Below are 7,708 nucleotides of genomic sequence, written 5' to 3'. Positions count from 1 at the left end.
GCATGGCCTGCAGATAATTTGGAAATCACATGCAGACCCCACACCTCTTAGGACCAGATATGTAATAGCACCTGATCCTTTTCCAGGCAGGAGCTGTGCCAGCTTGTTACACACGGGGCCTCCACAGATAGCACAGGTTTCAAGGACAACTATGGGCATCAGGGACAGAAGACTGGAGTTCAAAATCAAGGTTCCATCGTTTCTCAGTTCCTGAACCTCAATGAGGTGATATGATGAAGGCACGTCAACCCTGAATAACACCCAGGACAAGGTATTGTTCATCAAGTGGTTTTTCTGGTCTTCATTTTCTATTTCCTCAGAACACAAACTCCAATATTTACATAAATTAATTTAAGTCACAGAAGGTACACTTCTCAATTAAACATCTAGTGGGATAAGTTTAGTATAACATATAATGGGCATATCATCCAGTTATTTCTTCCAACACAAAGCATTCCCTCCTGAAAGAAAGGACTTGGAAACAAGTAGGATTCAGGAACGTTCTGAAGTTTACAAAATTCAGGAAGCTCGGAAAGTTGAGTTTCACACGTCTCACCAATCCCAAATTACAAAAGCAGTAAACTGTTGCTGGGGAGGAGGCTTTGCAGGGGAGCTGCCTGCAAGCTGAGCAGGAAGCAGGAATGTAATTTTTCTGTCATCACTATGTTGAGGTGGGCCTTTTCCATGGTGCAGCCATCTTTGAGTCACTCGTGTTCCTAAAAGTAACACCAAGAAAGCCATTAGTTCACCAACTATACTTGGGTGGAAAAATGTCTTTGTCCTGTCATCACTGCCCTATCTGGGGTGACTAGATATTTGTTCATGTCACCCCAGGAAAAGATACACAGCAGGCACCAAGGCTTCTACAGGTGTATATGAGGATCCTGACATATACAGATGCATTTTAGTTCATCTTGGCCTGCACAATACAACATCAGACCCATAAAATTATAATAGGGTAAAACTTTCCCCTTGCCTAAGTAATGTAACTATCGTAAGGCCATGTGCAGGGTATCCCTCACACATCTGTGATGTTAGTGTACTTCATGTCCAGCCATACAAAACTAAAGGATGAGGCTGAGAATGGTGGCATGTACTTATAATCCTAGCACACAGGTGGTTAAGGCAGGAGGATCAGGGGTTCAAGGCCAGCCTGGGCTTGATAATGACAACAAACAACTATGCTGCTGGCTTTTGTATTTATTTGCTATACTTTGTGTATATTTTTTTTTGTGGAGGGTATGTATGTACATACATGTTGGGGTATGTGTACGTGCATGTGCCTGTTCAAGTGCAGAGGTCAAAGGTTGATACCAGGTATCCTCTTCTATCACTCTCCACAGAAAGAGAGAGAGAGAGAGAGAGAGAGAGAGAGAGAGAGAGAGGGAGGGAGCCTCTCACTAAACCTGAAGCCCATGAATTTGGAAGCCAGCCAGCAAGCTCTTGCCTCTGTTCCTGTCACAGGCATGAACCTCCATATCTGGCTTTTTATGTGGGTGCTAGGGATTCAAACTCAGATCTTCATGCTTGTACAAGCACTTTACCAACTGAGCCATCCCCCTGCCCCACCCCCACACTATGCTTTCTGGCCCCACGTTATTTTTCAAAAGTTCACAGGAAGCTACAATATACTGGCATCATCCCATGAATCTAGTATTTCCTGTGTCATGTGACCACATCAAGAGGCCACAGTAAGTAACCTATGCCATCTAGTTGTGCCAGTAAATTTAAGTGACAGGATTACTTAGCAGTGCAGCTGACCCCATCAGTAAGCCGTACATGGCTGTATATGAAATAATGAATTCCAGCTCTGATCTATACAGAACTTAGAAATCTAGTAGGGGTGTTTATGTACAATCCATTGAGCATGAGGGAAGTGGCCCTTGGAGAATGTGTGGACCACTTCCTGGCAGACACTGCTGTCTTATGTCATGTCTTGCCAGGAAGCAACCACAAATGGGAGAAGCAGAAGCAACTGCCATAGACTAGGTGTCTCCACCTATGATACTGTGTTTAACTCTGCTACCTCCAAGGGTCATTGTTCTTATTGTCGGATGGGACTTTTTCTCACTTTATTTATTTGTTTATTTATTATAATTTATTCACATTACACCCCAATTATTATTCCCTGGCTTATTTGTATCTTTCCATTCCCACCCTCCCTCCCTCTTCTGCCCTCTGATGTGTGGGGGGGTGGTGGTGAGGGGTGGGCGTGGCTCCTTCCCCACCATCTGACCATAGCCTATCAGGTCTCATCTGGATAGCCTGCTTCCCCCTTTCTCTGTGTGCCACAGTGGTCTCCTGCCAAGGGGTGGTGATCAAATTAGGAGCACCCACAACTGGGGAGAATGAGCTGTCCATTGGCTAGACCTGAACAAGAGATCTAGGTTCTCTGCATGCATTGTGCTTGGTTGGTGCAACAGTTTGTGCAGGCCTCCCTGGGTCCAGATCTGAGTCTTGATGGTCTTCTTCTTGTGAGGTTCCTGAACCTTCTGGGTCCTTCCATTCCCCCCTCTCTCCCCCACGTCTCTCAATGCTCCATCCAGAGTCCAACAGCAAGTCCCAGCATCTGTCCCAATCCCCCACTGGGTGGAGTCTCTCAGAGGACATCTATGTTGGACTAATCAGAACTCAGATCAGGTCATTTAACCAGGCCTGGGAATTCTCAAGTGTTTTCAGCTCAGAACTTTCACTCCTGCCAGCTCACTGCACTCTGGAGCTCCCAAGGCCTCCTTTGACTGAGCCCATCTCACTTCCGAGATTGCAACACTCCTCCTTCTCCCTGTTAGCACAACCCTACCCCCCACTCCCCACCTCACTCCCCTCACCCGAGCTGCTTTCTTGTGTCCTCTCTACTTTAAGCTTGCCTTTCTTTGCTCTGCTTCTGACCCTCAGGGGCCTGACCTTCTACCTAGCACTGCCACCTTCACAGTCAAGCAAAGAACAGGAAAACCACTGTCCCATGAATAGGCTGGGCCACCCCTGGCCCAGAAAAGACCAGGCCAGACTTGACCCACAGAAAAATCTTCCTCTGGTTGCTGGTGTGGAGGCACCAGATGTAGCAATTGGCTGGTTAAGAAGGCCACATTAACACCCAGTCAAAACAACTCCTTAAAACAAGCTTTGACAAAATTGTCACATTAGATGTATCTGAATGAAGTCAGCCGGGCAGCTGGCAGAGCACAATCCTGCATCATTTTGACAGCCTGCATTACGAAGCTGCAGGCACTACTGGGAAATCCTCCAAACCAAAGCCTAAAATTACAGCCAGTACCACCATGTACTCCAGCCCCGGTGGAGTGAGAGGCAGCCAGGGGAAACTTGGAGGGCAAATAATGGACGTTTCCCTCCCCTCTCTTCTTTCACTCAGAAGTGGAGCAAGGTACTACTACCTGGTGGGGACATAAAAATGGGTGTCCAGGCCATTAGAGAGCCTCCTTGACCCAACCTGAGGCTATCACCTCTCCGGGGCTGAAGGCCTAGTGCCTTGGGATATGTCTTGGGCCGGGACAGAAAGCATGGATTCAAACCCCTTCTTCTGTCTCTACTGCGGTCTTCTGTCTTGGATGACTTATTCCCTTTCCTGGCTCCTTACTTTTTCTCCTAGGGAACAAAGGGCCAGAGTCAATATTGTACAAGATGTGTGCCTAGGTTTGCAGATGCCGTGCCGGAAGTGACGTGACAGGTGATCGGAAGTGGGAGGCAGCATGGGTCAACCGCAGAGAAACTGGAGCTCTGCTGGTTTCCTGTTATGTAGGCAAGGCTCTAGGTCTTCGAAGGAAGGAGACTTTTGCTCATAGAAGAAGAAAGGCTATGGTGACAGCTCCTTGAGTAAAGTGTTTGGCATACAAGTGTGAGGACCTGAGTTCAGATCTCCCGAACTGGTGCAAAGTCGGAGGCAGTGGGAGCATGTGCCTATAATCCCAGCATTCCCTTTGGAGACAGAGGAGATAGAGATGGGAGAAGCCCCAGAAGCTCAAGGGACAGCTAGCCTGGTAGACACAGCAGGAAAGCAAGAGCCCCTGTGGAAGAAGAGCACCTTTACTTGAGCTTGCTCTTGACTTCCTCATGCAGGCTATGGCACACGAGTTATGCCATGTGTATGTTTGCATTCACACATACACACACATGCACGCACACATGCACACACATACACACACACACCCATGTGCATGTTTGCATTCACACACACACATTCTCTTTCTCTTTTTTTTGTCTCCTTCTTCCTCCCTCTCCCCTCACCACATTTCTTTTCTTTTCAAGGAGAGGGAAAAGTAGGAGGGAGAGAGAGAGGATGAAGGAAGAAGAGAAAAGAGAGAGAAAGAGAACCAGAGGACAGACATTAGGAAGGAGTGGAGAAACCACCAGACTTCTAATAGCTCTTATAGTCTCTGCTGAGAGAACCCATCTTTTATCACTCAGGACAAGTCCTTTCCAGAAGTGATCAATCTCACAGACTCCATGGCAAGTAAGGAAACCAGTGTCACCTACATTTTTGAATAAGGGAAATCTGACAGCCTGGGCCTCTTGATCCAGGAAGTATGGAGAGACACCTCGGGTCCTCTGCACACGGAGTTCTCCATACCCCCCACTCTTGAGGAGTGTCACAAGTGCAGTCTGATGTAGCAGCTGGTGTGAGAAGACTGGAGAGGAAGGATGCAAAAAGGGCATGAGGACTTTGAATATTCATGCTGCTAATTAAGCAACAGCTAATTGAAAAATGTTGGATTTTATTAAGACCACAGACTTATATCATTGCAACAGGCACCAACATAATAACAATCACCTAATGGACACGTTGGGCTCTTTCCAGAGTGTGGTTCCTTTCTCCCTGGCTGCTAATGTGCAGGAAAAAGTAAGCCAGTGAGTTAAGGGTCCAAGGGGAGCTAGCACTGTAAACCTAGAAGTATGGTTTTGTCCACTTCCCTGTGAGGACGGGAGAGCCCTGCTAGCCTCTTTGTGCTTGAGTATTTCTGACACAAGGAAGTTCTCCCCACCCCCTTCTTCCTCCTCTCCTCTTCCTCTTCTCCTCTTTTTCCTTCCTTCCTTCTTTCCCTCCCTCCTTCCCGCCTTTCTTTCTTTCTTGTGTGTGTGTGTGTGTGTGTGTGTGTGTGTGTGTGTGTGTGTACATACATGTGCATGTATGTGTACCACAGCAGACATGTGGAAGTCTTGCAAGGGTCAATTCTCTACTTCTATCACGTAGGTTCTGGGGATCTCAGGTCATCAGTCTTGACAACAAACACCTTTACTAGCTGAGCCTTTGTGCCAACTCTGAGGCCGGACAACTCTTATAGAAGACTGTTTTCCAGTCCCAAAGGAGCAAGGAGATATAACATGACTTGGCTTCATAGAGCACAAATGCAGTGGTGACGACAGGGACAACACAGAGTGAGAATAGGGTCCCTACAGCAGCCTCCCGGAGTAGTCTCCCATGGACCTGAGAACCAATTGGCTCTTCTCCAGTTCTTTCTTATTTATTTATTTATTTATTTATTTATTTATTTATTTATTTATTTATTTGGACAGGGTTTCTTTATGTAACGGCCCTGGCTGTCCTGGACTCACTTTGTAGACCAGGCAGGCTGGCCTGGAACTCACAGAGATCCATCTGCCTCTGCCCCCCAAGCGCTGGGATTAAAGGCATGTACCACCACACCCAGCTCTTCCTCTCCAATTCTTAGGGTATCTCAAGGCCCATGACAGCCTGAAGCACTGAGCAGTTTACAAGTTGAGGAAACCTCAATCTGCTGCTCCGATTGTTCCCAAACTGTGAAGAGAGACCTTGCTGATCCTTTTTCACATCGGGCTAATGCTCTAGCACAGAGTTACACCCAAGCCTGGAAGCCCCCTTTTAACTACTATCTCTCCTACTGCTGAGGGTATCAGAGTTCAGATGTGTGCCAATTCAATATTTATTATAGAAATAACAGAGGGGGTATTAAATGCTTATTTAGAAAACAAAAACTGAACCTAATAGCTGAGTATGGTGATTGTTTTAATTCTAGCACTTGGGAGGTAGAGACAAGAGGATCTCTGTTAGTTTAAGACCAGCCTGGTCTATATAGCAAGTTCCAGGACAGCCAAGGCTACGTAGTGACAACAACAACAAAAATAACAAAACAAACAACAACAACAAAACCAAAAAAGTTATGTAGAGAGAATATCTTGTGTATTGTATGGATGCAACACCTGTCAATAAAAAACAAACAAACAAAACAAACCTATGGCCTATTGGAAAGGGCAGAATAGAAGGTGGAACATCCAATAGGAAGAAAGGATTATGGGATAAAGCAAGGCATAGGAGAGTCACCAGGGAAGATGTGAGGAAGACAGATGCATGGCACCTGAGCAGAAGTAACCAGCCACACGGGAGAATATAGATTAGTATAAATGGATTATTTTAAATTATTAGCTAGCCGGGAAATGAGCCTAGGCTTTTGTAAATACAAAAAAAAAATTTTTTTTAAAGGTTAGACTCAGGGATTTCTGTCTTTTCTTTTCTCCATCTTTCTTTCATAGGTAAAGAGAAAGGCACTGAGAAGAAAAAGGGAAGAAAAACTCAGCAACAAGGCTGAACTTGAAAATGGGGGGGGGGGGGAGAATAGCCTTAAGTACCCCCTGCTGAGTGGTGCATACAATTAACCCACCTACTTTACAGAACAGGCTGTGTCATCAGCCACAGGCAGCTGCTTCCCTAGGGGAGCCAGTCTGCAAGCCCCAGGATCCCTGCAGAAGAAAAGGGTGGAGGCAGCATTCAAGTACTTCCTGCTGCCTGCTTGCCTGGCCTAGCGCCAGCCCTTTTGACAGTGGTCTTTCAAGGACAGCTTACAAGGATGGGTCTCTGGCTAGTGACAAGTAGGGCAGAGACCCTACGCCCAAGCCTGGGGAGAAGTAGGGTGTTGCTGGGCGGGATTAACACTGAGTAAATTGATTCAGTAACATAGATGCCTCCCTGACTTGGCCGCTTCTGCCTGCCCAGGATGGCCCATTGCTTCTCATCTTCTGCCTTTGGGCTGCGATTCAATCCCTGCTTTCCCAGATGATCACCAGGTTTAGACAGGAACTACACCATTGGCTCTTCTGAACCTCCAGCTAACAATGGGCATTAACAGGACTTCTGGTGAGCCAAGTCCTATTAAGAAATTTATTCGTACACATTTTTTATTTACGGCTTGTTTCCTGAGGCCTCTACTAACCTGACTCACCTCCAGTACTCAAGAGTAAATTGACAAGAAGGTCTGCACTGACCTTCGGTTGGTCTAAGCCACACTTCTGATCTACTGGACAAAGAGTGAGCAGGGAAGGGAAGAAGGAAAGGTTTTCCATGAAGGAAAATCACCTAGACACATTTTATCCAGTTTTACTGTCAGAAACCCAAAAAAATGGAACATCCCATCAGCTTGGTTATGGTTAACACTTCACAATTAATAAGCAGGTGTAGAGGAATGAATGCTAATCCAGAGCATGGCTGTTCTGGCAAGAGATCATATCCAAAGATCTTTTATGTCTGTGTGATCTGCCTGGAATACAAACACGCCTTTAATCCAAGAGACAGAGGCAAATAGATCTGAGTTCAAGGCCAGCCTGCTATAGAGCAAGTATCAGGTAAAGAAAAGCTTAGGTCCAGGCGTGGTGATACAAGCCTTTAATCCCAAAAAGAGGTAAAGTTAGTTTGTAGCACTCAAGTTTGAAACTGATATCTATT

This window comes from Acomys russatus, chromosome 14, assembly GCF_903995435.1.
Source record: "Acomys russatus chromosome 14, mAcoRus1.1, whole genome shotgun sequence".
Taxonomy (NCBI): domain Eukaryota; kingdom Metazoa; phylum Chordata; class Mammalia; order Rodentia; family Muridae; genus Acomys; species Acomys russatus.
The sequence above is the reverse complement of the archived record's forward strand: the minus strand, read 5'-3'. Positions refer to the sequence as shown.